Genomic DNA, 15,361 nt, shown 5'->3' with positions numbered 1-15,361 from the left:
GCAGATCTCTGTGAAGCAGCTGGCAGATCTCTGCAACCACCTCCCTTCTGAAGCGCAGCCTCTTAACACACTGCGCGGCAGTCATGGTGAGATAGGACACCTGCTGGCGGTATTCCCTGAGTGGGTAAGGCCTACGTTGCCGACGCCTGATAGCCCCTCTGCGTCTAGGCATGGCTGCCCCTCTCACACAGTGTCTGCGAGCCCTTCGCACATAATGCTGGAACTGAGGGTTGGAACCCCATGCAGCCCCCATAATATACTTGCAAACAGTGAAATCACAATGAGTCAAATTTCCAAGCTCTGGCCAGAAGCCAAAAATATCTCTCCTATGTTGGCCCAAATCAGTAAGGTCTCTTCCTTGGTCTCTGTCCAGAAATCCGTTGCACTAAAGTCATTGCAGCAAAATGGCTGCCCTTTATAGTTCAGTCTAAGTGCCCTTTAATTAGCGCTCCCCGAGGCCCGCAGGGCCTCTGCTGCGTTCCACTTCACAGTTCTTAACAGCGCCATGCCCACATTGGGTGGGCGCCACTGAAGTTCCGGTTTGGGGCGCACAAACGGCGTTGCACGACGAAATGACGTCATAAGTTGCGCGCGCAGCTGAGCGCACGCAAACACTTTGCGCTGGCGCTAAATGTCTACTGAAGTTGGGCGTAGGCGCAGATCGTTCTGCGCCTGGCCGCTAAGTGCCTAGCGCTCGAGATCTACTCCTCTTATGGCGCTAACGGCTGGCGAACGCAACTGAATTTCTAGGCCAACATCATTATGAACAGCTAGCTTGAGCTAGTCACTTTATTCAGCCATGTGGACTTCGTGTGCAGGCATCCATCTTGACTACTGCCTTGTGGGTAACCTAGTGCATCATGGGTAGCCCACTCTTATATACATACAGCTCCACCTAGTGTACCATTCTAGGATGACACGTTACTGATCATTACATCCCCCTTTCTTTGAGGTTAAACAAAATCAGTATCAATCAATATCAATCAATCATAATGACATAAACATCTTCACAACAGTCAATACATTTTCAATATAGTTTTCTTTGTATTCAAAGATTAAGTCTATCAGGCTTTTTTACTTCACGTGTGGATCTTCTCAGCACGGGTAAGTCTGATGTGTTTTCATGAGAGCCTATATGTGTGTTTGTGTTAGATTGTTCTGGTGGTGAGTGACAAGATTCAGTTGCGGTATTGTCATCGATTTGCTCTTGGATAGTCTCTTGTGTTTTTAGGAGGGAACGGCGGTTCCTCCTGAGAATCTGTCCTTCCTCAGTTCTAACAGTGTATGACCTTGGTCCTACTTCCTCAAGAACTGTAGCTTTCCTGTTCCATGCATCTGGATCCTCAATCCTGACAACATCATCCCTTGTCAATGGTTTCAGAGTTTTGGATGACTTGTCATAGTTTGATTTCTGTTTCAGCTTTAACAGTTGAAGTCTCTGTCTTAGTTCCTTACTCTGCTTTTCTTTTGCACAGCAGGGTAGCATGGTGCGCAACTTGCGACCCATTAGGAGTTCAGCAGGTGAAGAACCAGAGTCTAAATGTGAGGCTCGGTAGCTCAGCAGGGCGAGATAAGGACCAGACTTGCTTTCTGTTGCTTTCTTCAGCAGCTGTTTGAGAACTTGAACACCTTTCTCTGCCTTACCATTCGACTGAGCATACAGAGGACTGGATGTGATGTGCTGAATGTCATAATGTGCTGCAAACTGTTGCCACTCCTTACAGTTGAAGCACGGACCATTGTCCCTAACGGCAATCCTGGGAATTCCATGTCTGGCGAAAATGGATTTCACATGCATTATGATGCTGCTTGCTGTGGTGCTTGAGAGCAGCGCCATCTCAGGATAGTTAGAATAGTAGTGAATCACTAATAGATAGTCTTTACCATTCAAATGAAAAAGGTCCATACCAACCTTTTGCCATGGTGCTGTTGGTAAGTCAGCTACTATCATTGGTTCCTTTGCTTGTTTGCTTTGGTGTTTCTGACATGTCTCACATTCGCCTATCATGTTCTCAATGTCCTTATTTATGCCAGGCCAATAAACAGTGTCTCTTGCTCTCCTTTTGCATTTTTCAATTCCGAGGTGTCCCTCATGAATCCTTTTGAGCATGTCTTGACGTAGAGCCTGTGGAATGACTATTCTGTTCTGTTTTAGTAATAGTCCACTTGCGACACTCAATTCTGACCTGATGTGAAAGTACTTTGGACAGGAACCTTTTGGCCAACCATGGTGAATGTTCTCTATTACTGTTTGTAACACTGTATCTTTGACTGTTTCTTCTGCTATTTGCTTTGATTTTGTGTCTGACACAGGCAGCGCAGCAGTGACCATACTCACATGAACATCCATGTCTTCTTCAGTAGAGCTCACATGACTGATTGTGGGTGTTCGGGATAGTGCATCTGCTAACACTATGTGTTTGCCTGGTGTATAGATCAGTTCAAAGTCATATCTTTGCAGCTTCATCATGAGCCGTTGAATCCTTGGAGACATCTCATTCAGGTTTTTTTTATGATGGCAACCAGTGGGCAGTGGTCTGTCTCAACTGTGAAGGTGGGAAGTCCATATATGTAGCCATGGAACTTTTCTAGTCCAACTACCAAGCCTAGACATTCCTTTTCAATCTGGGCATATCGACACTCAGAATCAGTCATAAACCTGGAGGCATAGGCAACAGGCTTTCAATCTTCACGCTCTGCTTGTAGCAAGACCGCGCCTAGGCCATCTTTTGATGCATCCGTTGACACTTTGATTCTCTTTGTTGGGTCAAAGAAGGTGAGTACAGGTGTGGTTGTCAGCACTGTTTTAAGGTTCATCCACTCTTGTTCATGTCTTTCTGTCCATGCGAACTCATTTGTTTTATGCAGCAGGTCTCGCAGACAGGCTGTCTTGGCTGACAAGTTAGGAATGAACTTTCCAATGAAGTTTATCATCCCCATGATGCGTAGCACTCCTTTTTTGTCAGTGCGTCGGGGCATTTTGAGTATGGCGTTTACTTTTTCCATATCTGGCTCTATTCCTTTACCAGATAGATTATCTCCTAGGAAAGTGACTTTCTGGACGCCAAACTGACACTTGGCTTTGTTGAGCTTCAGTCCATTCCGGCGTATGCTCTGTAGCACTTTAGTCAGTCTCTCATTGTGTTCTTTCAGTGTGGAGCCCCAGATGATGATGTCATCAACATAGACCCGAACTCCTTCCAGACCTTCAATTATGTGTTCCATCGCTCTATGAAAGATTTCAGATGCAGATATTATACCGAAAGGCATTCTGAGGAAACAATACCTGCCAAATGGTGTGTTGAAGGTACAGTATTTGGTGCTCTCTTCATCCAGTTTTAGTTGCCAAAATCCTTGTGAGGCATCGAGCTTTGTGAAGTATCTGGCACCTAACATTTCACTGGTGATTTCTTCTCGCTTGGGAATCTGGTAGTGTTCACGTTTTATGTTTGCATTTAAGTCCTTTGGATCCATGCATATTCTTAGATCATTGTTCTTTTTCTTTACACATACCATGGAGTTAACCCAGTCTGTTGGCTCTTTGACTTTCCTGATGGCTCCTAGTGTGGTCATTCTGTCCAGTTCATTCTTGTGCCGGTCACGCAGGGGTGCTGGAACTCTCCGTGGAGCATGTACCACTGGCTGAGCATCCTCCTTTAGCTGGATCTTGTAAGTGAATGGTAGAACTCCAAATCCTTTGAACACATCCTGGAAATTACTCACTACAGAATCCACTGATTCATCTAGTCTGCTTATGGCACAGTTTATACGGTAGACTCTCTTGACCAGTTCTAAGTCCTCACAAGCTTTGTCACCTAGTAGTGAATCAAGTCCTTCAGCCACAACAGAAAACATGAGATGATGCACTTTGTCTTTGACTGTCACTTTAAGTGTGCATACACCTAAGCTATCTATTTTCTGTCCATTATAGTCCTTCAGTAGTACTGACTTTTTCTGTATTTTGGGCTTTTCTTTCATATTTTTAATGTTACTCATACTGATTAAGTTTGCTTTTGCCCTGTGTCTAGTTTCAATGTAACTAATGCTCCATTTACCTGCAGTGACATTATCCATTTGTCCTCTTTTACTGCATTAACTTTATGTTCAGCATTGTCCATTCCTGAGGGCTGCACATTTTCTGTATCCTTTTTGATATTGTCACATGACACCATTCCTACAGAAAATGTCTCACTTAAATCGGTGTCCTCAATCAGATTGACTTGTTGCCCTTTCTTTGTTTTTACTTTTGAAAAGCATTGTTTGGCACAGTGATTCTTTCCATGACATTTTGTGCACATTTTTCCAAATGCTGGGCATTGTCGTGACTGGTGTGTGTAACCACAGCATTTACAATTAAAAATTCCTTCCTCCGATTGCTTTGCATTTCTGTTCTGCCCACGTTTCTTCCCCTTGTAGGACACAGCACCGACAGCAGCACAGTTACTTACTACAATCGCATTATTATTAATTTCACTGAAAGTCTTCGCGTGCTTTTGAGCTAGCTCACTGGCTTGGCATATTTTCACAGCATTCTCCAGTGTTAGCTCGGTTTCTCTCAACAAACGTTCCCTGACTTTTTTATCATGAATGCCAAACACAATCTGGTCACGAATCATGGATGATTTCAGTTCAGAGAAATTACATGTCTGTGCTTTCAGTTTCAGATCGGTCATAAAGCTGTCAAAAGTCTCATTTTGTTGCTGTGTCTGTGAACGGAACACGTACCTCTCATAGGTTTTGTTCTTTTTGGGAGAACAGTGTGTATCAAATTTCTTTAGCACATCTTTCATCTTTTCCCTGTCCTCCTCTTGATTAAATACAAATGTATTAAAAACTCTATCACCTGTGGGCCTGCAACCGTGAGCAGCAACGCTATTTTCCTTGCGTCTGGCTTCGTGCCGAACCCAATGGCAGCAATGTAGAGTTCGAATTGTTGTTTGAAAGTCCGCCAATTGCAGTCGACATTCCCCGTGCATTTCAAACCCTCCGGTGGCTTCAAAGTCTCCATGTCGCATTTCACAATATTCAGCAGATTTTACCAATGCTGATACCATGTTATGTTCATAAATAAATAGACATTATCTTTATGAACAGCTAGCTTGAGCTAGTCACTTTATTCAGCCATGTGGACTTCGTGTGCAGGCATCCATCTTGACTACTGCCTTGTGGGTAACCTAGTGCATCATGGGTAGCCCACTCTTATATACATACAGCTCCACCTAGTGTACCATTCTAGGATGACATGTTACTGATCATTACACCTATTGTTACCTAGGTTACAGAGCAGACCACAGATTAAACCTTCCTGGTCTGTGTTGCTCAGCACCTCACAACATTTTGCTCTCAGTGGCGAATGAACGGCACCTGCCATTCATTACACCTGCCTACAAACTTTCTGTGGGATTTTGCACTGGAACTTACTGTAAATTAGAGAGCCATTTTGGTGCAGAGCCCTTTACAGGGGTTCTGGGATCTGTGTGAACAGGGCAAGCAACTGTGTATCTCCTTAACCAATCAGCTTAAAGAATTGTTAGTGAGTAGCGCAGAGTCGAAACCAAGAACTGTAAGTTAGAATATTTAATTCAATGTCAAATCAGGTACAAAAAGCAAAATTAAAAGAGGGAAAGAAAGATGAGATTAAGAGAGATATAAAAAAGAAAGAAAAAGTAGAAATTGTTTAAAAAAATCTCCAACAATAATTAAAATCTGAAGGAATGAGACTCCATACTTATAAAAGTTAATTTTCAGTGCCAGAGTGGTTGTTTGGTAGTAATTAATACTTAGCATGCCATTAAAAATGTACTTATCCTGGAATGGACAAGCACCAACCTTTTCTGGAAACATTCAGCAGGTCAGGCAGCATCATGGAGAGAGAAACAGAGTTAACGTTTCAGGTCGATGACCCATCAGTGTGACCTTCCAGCTTCCAGTCTCCTGTCACTTTAATTCTCCGCTCCACTCCCACTCTGACCACTCTGTCCTCGGCCTCTTACACTGTTCCAATGAAGCTCAATGTAAGCTCGAGGAACAGCAAACTCATCTTTCGATTTGGCAATTTACAGCCTTCTGGACTTAACATCGAGTTCAACAATTTCAGACCATAACCTCAGCCCCTATATTTTTTTTTCTCTTTTTTTTCTTTTCCCCCCTTTTTTTCTCTCACATGGCAGCTGTTGATGATTCTGTCATTGCCATTTACTCCTCATCTAGAGCCATCTTTTGTTTCTTTACTTGTCCCATTACCATCTCCTTTTGCCTTGCACCATCATCCCTTTGGTCTTTTAATCTCTTCTGCCTTCCAGCCTATCACAGAGCTTCCCTTTGTTCTTTCCTCCCCTTCTGCCTTTCCCTGCTCCACACTTGCTTAAAAATCTGTTACTTCCCTAACTTTTTCCAGTTCTGACGAAGGGTCATCAACCTGAAACATTAACTCTATTTCTCTCTCCACGATGCTGCCTGACCTGCTGAGTGTTTCCAGCATTTTCTGATGTTATAAGAACACAAGAAATAGGAGCAGGAGTAAGCCATTTGGCCCTTCGAGCCTGCTCCGCCATTCAATAAGATCATGCCTGATTTTCTCCCTCATCTCCACTTTCCTGCACTATCCCCATATCCCTTGATTCCCTTAATATTCAAAAATCTATTGATCTCTGTCTTAAATATACTCAATTGAGCTTCCACAGCCCTCTTGGGTAGAGAATTCCAAAGATTCACCACCCTCTGAGTGAAGAAATTTCTCATCTCGGTCCTAAATGGCCGACCCCTTATTCTGAGACCGTGATCCCTGGTTCTAGACTCCCCAGGGGAAACATCCTCCCTGCATCTACCCTGTAAGAATTTTGTATGTTTCAATGAGATCACCTCTCATTCTTCTAAACTGTAGAGAATATAGGCCTAGTCTGCTCAATCTCTCCTCATTGGACAATCCCCCCATCCCAGGAACCAGCCTGGTGAACCTTCATTGCAGTCCCTCAATGGCAAGTATATCCTTCCTTAGGTAAGGGGACCAAAACTGTACACAATACTCCAGGTGAGGTCTGACCAGGGCCCTATATAATTGCAGTAAGACATCTTTACTCTTATACTCAAATCCTCTTGTAATAAAGGCTAACATACCATTTACTTTCCGAATTGCTTGCTGTACCTGCATGATAACTTGCAATGAATCATGTACAAGGACACCCAGGTCCCTCTGAACACCAACATTTCCCAACCTCTCACCATTTAAAAAATAATCTGCTTTTCTACTTTTCCTACCAAAGTGGATAACTTCACATTTCTCCACGTTATATTTCATTTGCCATGTTCTTGCCCACTCACTTAGCCTGTCTTGAGGCCTCCTTGCATCCTCCTCACAACTTACATTCCCACCCAGCTTTGTATCATCAGCAAACTTGTATATATTACATTTGGTCCCCTCATCCAAATCATTGATGTAGATTGTGAATAGTTGAGTCCTTGCGGTACCCCACTAGTTACAGCCTGCCAACCCAAAAATGACCCATTTATTCCTATTCTCTGTTTTCTGTCCGTTAACCTATCCTCAATCCATGCTAGTATATTACCCCCAATCCCATGAGCCCTAATTTTGTTTAATAACCTCTTGTATGGAACCTTATCGAATGCCTTCTGAAAATCCAAATACCGGAAACTCTTTTTTTATCCGGCACCGACGGGACCGGCGTGGTGCCGGTTGATCAAAAATTCCGGATTACAGAGAGGTATACTTACTAAGGTACGAGAGCCCCGTACACGGCCACAGATCCAGGCATCCCTGTTGCATGGCAACAGGTGCAGGAACCCCGGTTACACGGCCACAGATCCAGGAACCCCGGTTACACGGCCACTAATATGAAGTAAAACTTACCTGAACCTACTCCTAAATTTTGCCAGTTAATGGAGATTTCCGGTTATTTAGGTGCTGGTAAAAAGAGAGTTTCCTGTACACCACATCCATTGGTTCCACCTTATCTATTCTGCTAGTTACAACCTCAAAAAACTCTAACAGATTTGTCAAACACGATTTCCCTTTCATAAGTCTGTGTTGACTCTGCCCAATCCTATTCTTATTTTCTAAGTGCTCTGTTACCACGTCCTTAATAATAGATTCTAGCATTTTCCCTACTACTTATGTCAGGCTAACTGGTCTGTAGTTCCCCGTTTTCTCTCTCCCTCCTTTCTTAAATAGTGGGGTTACATTTGCTACCTTCCAATCCACGGGAACCATTCTAGAATCTATGGAATTTTGTAAAATAACAACCAACCAGTTATTTCAGATTTCCAGCATCCGCAGTATTTTGCTATTGTGTCAACTGTTTCTGGCAAGTTTGGTGGGCATATATCATGTAGGTACAGCAATGTTACCTTGCCTTTCCATATATTTCAATGTTGAGTCCCTCGGTAAGATACTGTTACAGCGAAGCTTCTGCAGGGCAACTCGCACAGCAACCTCCTAATTTCCCTGCTTAACTATGCATTTGCAGTTGCCGGAAGTTGCTGTCCAATTTACACTTTAATAACGGTGAGCGCTGATTGCCTCACCGTTATTTCTACAGAAAAAACCGGCCCAGTGTATTTATTAATTTATTTGGTTACAAAAATGCTCTCGCAGTCTTCAGAGAGTTAACATGTTTGGAAGTACCATCATCTTTTGTTGATTTTTTTAAAGTTATTTTTCTTCAAAGTCTTGCGTCACACCCTGATTATAATATAATTTTTAATATGCCATGAACATTTTTAGAATATACATTTACAGTATCTGGGGCTTCATCACTTATATGAAAACAATATAAAACATGCCCTTTGTCTCCTCCACCCTAATATATTTTTGATATAGCTCCCAAAGATATTGGTCTAAGGAAGATCTATAATAATTGTTTTATCTACAATTTCCTCATTTAAAATCTTAAATTTGTCATGGAATTTGTTTTGCAAAATCGTGGTGCCATATGGGCAAAGACCAATTTAGAAAATAATCACAAATCTGTCATGAACGCAATTTATATGCAAAGTATAATTCACAATGAAACAGACAGTGAGGGAAAAGGACATGTCACTCAGTTTAAATTGCACAGGCTGACTGTACATTACAACTTATTGGAGCACTCACCTCTATACAGACCTCGATTTGAAAAGGTTCTTGAAAGGATTGCTATGAGAGTGACTGACAGGAGATAAATATTTGTCACACCATCACGGGCTGCACTCACTCTTCACTTAGAGAAGAAATGTCAAGAGGCTGCGATGACGCAAATAGAACTTTAAGAAGATGCAAGGTGACAGAGATGAAATGCTGGATGAGATGGAGGTGTAAAGGGATTAGAAAACCCAAAGAACTTGAAAAAGATGCTGAGAGCTAAAAGGCTGACTGGCTTTGGGGATTTGGAGGAGAAACATTAAGCAATTGAAGCAAACCCATTTTTGTGGATGAGAATCAATGTTAGACTCCTGACATTTAAACATTTCTGAAACTAACATTTATATATTTTTTTTAAATGCTTCATATTAGGAATGTAAGAAATCACACAACACCAGGTTATAGTCCAACAGCTTTATTTGAAATCACAAGCTTTCGGAGTGCTGCTCCTTCGGGTGAAGAAGGAGCAGCGCTCCGAAAGCTTGTGATTTCAAATAAAGCTGTTGGACTATAACCTGGTGTTGTGTGATTTCTTACATTTGTCCACCCCAGTCCAACTCCGGCATCTCCACACCATGGCATATTAGGAATGACTGACTTTTCCACACACTGAAAGCTGAGCAGTGAGATATTGTTAACTGGAGCATAGTGTTAATTCAGAAATATATTAAAGACATATATCAAAAGGCAGGGGGAGCAGATAGCTGTGGAGGTCAATGCCAGGAGTCAAGCCCCGAGGACCTGGATGCAGTGCCACAAGAAGTTCAATGACCTCACACAAGTGGCCAAGGTCAGTGAATGCAACTTCAAATGTCATATCCTACCAACTGGACCACTAGCCTCACATACTACTCAATACACCACAACCCCATCACTCACCTACCAACCATCTCTACCAATCAGGACTTATACCTAACATCCATATGCTTCACCTCATCCTCACACACTTAGCACTGCTGCAAGCCTCAAAACCACATCTCACAGCTTGCACACACTGCCAGCTCTTCAACCATGACAGCCACATCGCCCAAACACATTGCACAACACTCACTGACACACGTCCCTCTCTTGTGCCTCCAGTTGTGTGCTGCACCGAGGGCAGGGGGCAAGGAAAGTGTAGGTGCCAGCTTGCCGGAGGGCGAGGTCGCACACAGATTCCGCTGCAGAGGACTCAGATGAGGACTTTGATGGGGAAACCTACAGAAGAACGCTGATTGGTATGCACATGCTTTGTGCACTGGGAAGCCTGCCAGAAAGCCTGCGTGCAATGTCAAGGAGCATGGAGGAGCCCAACACCAACTTGGTACAGGGCTTTGCACAGAACTTGGAGTCCATCTTTCCAGCATGAAACTGGTAGCCAGGTCCATCAACACACTTGTGGACCCAACCATGATGCAACATCTGATGTTGCAACTTCCATTGCAGCACAAGCAGCAGCCACACAATGTCTGAGTGCTGCAGTGGAAGCTCAGACTGCTGTCATGCAAGCTCAGACTGCTGCCATCACGGCTGTGGATTACAGTGTTCAAAGGGGCCTATGAGAAAGGGTTAATTAATAACCTTGTAGTAAAGGGGCCTTTAGGGAAGAGTGACCATAATGTGATAGAATTTTATATTGAGTTTGAAAGTGACTTAATTAAATCTGAAACTAGGGTTTTAAATCTAAAAAAGCAAACTACTGTATGTAGGTATGTGGGGCGAGTTGGCCAAGGTAGATTGGGAAACTACATTAAAAGGTATGACAGTGGACGAGCAATGGCTTCCATTTAAAGAATTAATACATCATTTACAACAAATATACATTCCTTTAAGGCACAAAACCCCCTTGGAAAAGTGGTCCAACCGTGGCTAAGAGAAGTTAAAGATATTATTAGATCAAAGGAAGAGGCTTACAATGCTGCCAAAAAGAGTAGTAAGCCTGAGGATTGGGAGGATTTTAGAATTCAGCAAAGGAGGACCAAAAAATTGATAAAGGGAAAATAGAATATGAGAGTAAACTAGCGAGAGACATAAAAACAGACTGTAAAAGCTTCTATAGGTATATAAAAAGGAAAAGATTAGCGAAAGTAAATGTAGGTTCCTTACAGGCTGAGACAGTAGAAATTATAATGGGGAGTAAGGAAATGGCAGAGAAATTAAACAAATACTTTGGCCAGGATTTTCATTGGGCTGTGGAGGCGTGATTGGAGGTGTGTGGGGGGTTAAAATTGCGAAAACTGGCAGTCGGGACCCCCCCCCCGCCAGTTCCCGACTCCGAGCAACTTTAACTCAGTCGTGTCTAATGGTCCCGACTCCGTCCCGCCTCCAACAGGTGGGATAGGTCATTAAGGCCCTTAACAAGCACTAAATAGCCTCTATAATCCTATTTTGAAAGGCCCTTGTGAATTTAACCCTTTTCCCACATGAAACACGCCTAGTGGGAAACACGATGGTGCCTCCAGGTCCCCCTCACTCCACAGTCAAAAAGCTTGGCAGTCTGCAGAAGAAGCAAGGCTTGCTGTAGACCTTAAATGCAGCAGCAATGATGACGTCATCGGAGGCAACTTTCAGTCAGGAGAAACTCAATTGCCAAGGGTTCCCACACGTTGGAAATCAATTGGACAATTAAGTTAAAATTGCATCAATCTCCGACATCATTTAGATTCGGGTGGATAACACGAAATGCGGATTACATGACACCAACCCGCACCTAAATGAAAATCCAGCCCTTTGTGTCTGTCTTCATAGAAGACGACACAAAAAACTTCCTGGAAATAGTGGACAACCAAAGGTCTAGCAAGAATGAGGAACTGAAAGATATTAGTATTAGTAACAAAAGTAGTACTGGAGAAATTAATGGGACTGAAAGCCGATAAATCTCCTGGACCTGACGGCCTATATCCTAGGGTTTTGAAAGGGTTGGCTATAGAGATAGTGGATGCATTGGTTGTCATTTTCCAAAATTTCATAGATTCTAGAACGGTTCCCATGGATTGGAAGGTAGCAAATGTAACCCCACTATTTAAGAAAGGAGGGAGAGAGAAAATGGGGAACTACAGACCAGTTAGCCTGACATCATTCAACAGATGCGGGGGAGGTGCCTGAGGATTGGAAAGTGGCAAATGTGACACCATTGTTCAAGAAAGGGTGTAAGGATGGTCCTAGTAACTATAGGCTGGTCAGTTTAACATCAGTGGTGGGTAAAGTTTTAGAAACAATAATCAAGGAAAAAATTAACGGGCACTTGGAGAGGTTTTAGCTAATTAAGGAGAGCCAACACGGATTTGTAAAAGGCAGATCGTGTTTGACTAATCTAATTGAATGTTTTGACGAAGTAATAGGGAGGATTGATGAAGGGAATGCAATGGATGTTGTCTACATGGATTTTCGGAATGCGTTTGACAAAGTACCATATAGAAGGTTGGTTAACAAAATTGAGGCTCATGGAATAGGTGGGTCAGTGGCAGCTTGGATAAGGAATTGGCTTAAGGACAGAAAACAGCGAGTTGTAGTAAATGGCTGTTTTTCAGACTGGAGGATGGTAGACAGTGGTGTTCCCCAAGGGGTCAGTGCTGCGGCCACTGCTTTTTTTGATATATATAAATGACCTGGATATTAGAATAAAAAGTGGAATTTCTAAATTTGCCGATGACACCAAACTTGGGGGTGTGGCAAACAGTGAGGATAATACCAATCGACTGCAACAGGACATAGAAAGGCTAGCAAAATGGGCAGACAAGTGGCAGATGGAATTTAATACAGAGAAGTGATGCATTTTGACAGAAGGAACAGGGAGAGGCAATATACACTCAATGGCACAGTTTTAAAGAGTATGTAAGGGCAGAGACACCTGGGAGTTAATGTGTATAGGTCCCAGAAGGTGGTAGAACACATTGAGAGAGTGGTTAGCAAAGCATATGGAATCTTGGGTTTCATAAATAGAGGTATTGAGTACATAGAAACATAGAAGATAGGAGCAGGAGTAGGCCATTCGGCTCCTCGAGCCTACTCTGCCATTCAATGAGATCATGGCTGATCATCCAAACTCAGTACCCTGTCCCTGCCTTCTCTCCATATCCCTTGATCCCTTTAGCCTTAAGAAATATATCTAACTCCTTCTTGAATATATTTAATGAATTGGCCTCAACTGCCTTCTGTGGTAGAGAATTCCACAGGTTCACCACTCTCTGGGTGAAGAAATTCCTCCTCATCTCTGTCCTAAATGGCTTACCCCTTATCTTTAGACTGTGACCCCTGGTTCTGGACTCCTCCGCCATCGGGAACATCCTTCCTGCATCTAGTCTGTCTAGTCCTGTTAGAATTTTATAAGTTTCAATGAGATCCCCTCTCATTCTTCTAAACTCCAGCGAGTATTAGCCCAATCAACCCAATCTCTCCTCATACGTCATTCCTGCCATCCCAGGTATCAGTCTGGTGAATCTTCGCTGCAATCCCTCCATGGCAAGAACATCCTTCCTCAGATAAGGCGACCAAAACTGCACACAATACTCAAGGCGTGGTCTCACCAAGGCCCTGTACAACTGCAGCAAGACATCCTTGTTCCTGTACTCAAATCCTCTCACTACAAAGGCCAACATACCATTTGCCTTCTTAACCGCCTGCTGCACCTGCACGCTTACCTTCAGCGACTGGTGCACAAGAACACCCAGGTCTCGTTGCACTTCCCCTTCTCCCAATCTACTGCCATTCAGATAATAATCTGCCTTCCTGTTTTTGCCACCAAAGTGGATAACCTCGCATTTATCCACATTATACTGCATCTGCCATATATCTGCCCAATCACCCAACCTGTCCAAATCATGCTGGAGTTTCTCGGCATCCTCCTCACAGCACACTCGCCCACCCAGCTTTGTGTCGTCTGCAAACTTGGAGATATTACATCTAGTTCCCTTGTCTAGATCATTAATATATATTGTGAATAGCTGTGGTCCTAGCCCCGATCCCTGCGGTACCCCACTAGTCACTGCCTGCCACTCGGAAAAAGAGCTGTTTATTCCAACTCTTTGCTTCCTGTCTGCCAGCCAGTTCCTTGCCCCCAATCCCATGTGCTTTAACTTTACATGCTAATTTCTTAGCGGGACCTTATCGAAAGCCTTCTGAAAGTCCAAATACACCACATCCACTGGTTCTCCCTTATCTATTCTACCAGTTACATCCTCAAAAATTCCAGTAGATTAGTCAAGCACGATTTACCTTTTGTAAATCCATATTGACTTTGTTCGATCCTGTCACTGTTTTCCAAGTGCTCTGCTATTACATCTACAAAAGTAGAGAAGTTATGCTGAATCTTTATAAAGCGCTGGTTAGGCCACAACTGCAGTATTGCATCCAGTTCTGGTCACCACACTTTAGGAAGGATGTGAAAGTCCTTGAGAGGGTGCAGAGGAGATTTACCAGAATGATTCCGGGGATGGGGGATCTTAGCTACAAGGACAGGTTGGAGAAGCTGGATTTGTTTTCATTAGAGCAAAGGAGGTTGAGGGGTGATTTGATGGAGGTGTACAAGATTATGATGGGTTTGGATAGGCTAGACGGGGAAAGGCTGTTCCCACTAATTGATGGTACAAGGACTAGTGGATACAGATTTAAAGTTTTGGGCAAGAGATACAGGGGGAATGCGAGGAAAAGCTTTTTTACGCAGTGAGTGGCGAGGACCTGGAACTCGCTGCCGACGGAAGTGGTGGAAGCAAACACACTTGTTTTCAAGGGGAGGCTGGATAGGCACTTGAGGGGAATAAACTTGCAGGGCTACGGGGATAGAGTGGGGGAATTGGACTCACTGGATTGCTCTGCAGAGAGCCAGCACGGACGCGATGGGCCAAATGGCCTCCTTCTGTGCCGTTATGTCTCTATGACTGCAGAGTGTCACAGCAGTCCAGCAATCTGTTATCCAACATATTACTAGGATTTTATCTTTGGAACAGTGGAGGAGGAGGGGAGGCCTAATTGAGGTATATAAAATTATGAGGGGCTGGTGGAAGGCTGTTGACTTTCAATGGGGAAGGCTCGGCTGCAGATTGCACCATCTTGGTATGGACAGCAGCAGTATGAGCTGGGCTGGCTGACAGGCAACAGCAAGGGCACTGCGGGAGTGGCAGTGCTGGGAAGACGAATGCTGTCATCCTGAGAGAGGACAACAGGCTCGTTCTCCATGGAGCCACAGCCACTCCCCCGGGGCGGCGCTTCAGCAACCATAGAATCATAGAAATTTACAGCACAGAAGGA

This window comes from Somniosus microcephalus, chromosome 5 (genome assembly GCF_052327205.1).
Source record: "Somniosus microcephalus isolate GS21.2 chromosome 5, FLI_Smic_1.0, whole genome shotgun sequence".
In the NCBI taxonomy this organism is placed as follows: Eukaryota; Metazoa; Chordata; class Chondrichthyes; order Squaliformes; family Somniosidae; genus Somniosus; species Somniosus microcephalus.
The sequence above is the reverse complement of the archived record's forward strand: the minus strand, read 5'-3'. Positions refer to the sequence as shown.